Source organism: Myotis nattereri, assembly GCF_964212035.1.
Source record: "Myotis nattereri genome assembly, chromosome: 1".
NCBI classification, from domain to species: Eukaryota; Metazoa; Chordata; class Mammalia; order Chiroptera; family Vespertilionidae; genus Myotis; species Myotis nattereri.
Window position 1 is genome coordinate 162,185,969 of NC_138075.1, and position 1,206 is coordinate 162,187,174.

The following is a 1,206-nucleotide window of genomic DNA, read 5'->3' on the forward strand; positions in this document are numbered from 1 at the left end:
AAGGGAGAGAGGGAAAGAGGGAGAGAGGGAGAGAGGGAGAGAGGGAGAGAGGGAGAGAGGGAGAGAGGGAGAGAGAGAGAGAGGGAGAGGAGAGAGAGAGAGAGAGAGAGAGAGAGAGAGAGAGAGAGAGGTTTCAGGACAATGACAGTAAGATAAGGGAAGAAAATATGGAGGAATGAAGTCCTAAATACTATAAGTGCATATTTTTTGACAGTAGGAGAAACCTTTTACAGATAAGTTACTAAGAAAAGGCAAATAGACAATTTTGTACAAGAAACTGAACACATTCTGTACAATGTCATCATTTGTACAAACTCTTCATTGTTTACTTGATCACCATCAATATCTGCTTCCCTGGTCATGTCATCAACCTCTTCATCGGTTTATTTCTCCCGAGGTGTGTCATCACATGGCGAAGCTCTGCGGCGCTAGTATAGCCATCGCCATTCTTATCAAACACATAGGATGCTTCTCTAATTCATCTTCACTCTCTGTGTCTTTCATTTTTCTTGCCAACATTGTCAGAAATTCTGGAAAGTCAATTGTGCCATTGGCATCTGCATCTATTTCTTGAACCATGTCCTATAACTCTACTTCTATGAGATTCTGCTCAAGAGACCTCATTACAGTTCCTGATTCCTTTGTTGTTAAAGTTTCATCACCATCCTTGTCAAATAGTGAAGAAGCTTCTTTGAATTCTGCAATCTGTTCTTCAATCAATTGGTCAGCCATGATGCAAGTGGTACTGGCTTTCGACACGTGACCACACAACCACTGAGCTCACAAGCTCACTCTACTTGAACTCTGTTCCTTGAGTACTTGCAAATATGTCTTTAAAAAAATAATAGTCTTCTATCGCCTTTATACTTGAAGGATGGCCTAGCTAGGTATAAAAGTTTGAGTCACACTTTCTTTTCTTGAGTCATTGCATTTTTTTCCCTTGGAATTTTTTTTTCACCATCTTTTCATAGATAATTGCAGGGGAAGTTTGATAGTATCTTGATTTTTCTTTCACCTAAAATTATCTTGATATCTCTTTCTGCTTCCCCCAAATTCTTTATCTTTAAAATTAAACATTCAATTACAGTTCAAGATTATATGGGTTTCCGGCGTACATCATAGTGGTTAGACATTTGTATAATTCACCAAGTGATCCCCCTGAAAAGTCTGGTCCCCACCTGGCATCATCATAGTTATTAACAATCT

At 39.1% G+C, this 1,206-nt stretch overlaps 1 pseudogene across 1 annotated transcript; it reads right to left on the reverse strand.

Annotated features, from left to right (window-relative positions):
- Positions 1-227: 227 nt before the first annotated feature.
- On the reverse strand, positions 228-732 carry LOC308529745 (calmodulin-alpha-like; annotated as a pseudogene). Its single transcript has one exon. The product of its transcript is annotated as a calmodulin-alpha-like (transcript).
- Positions 733-1,206: the final 474 nt, after the last annotated feature.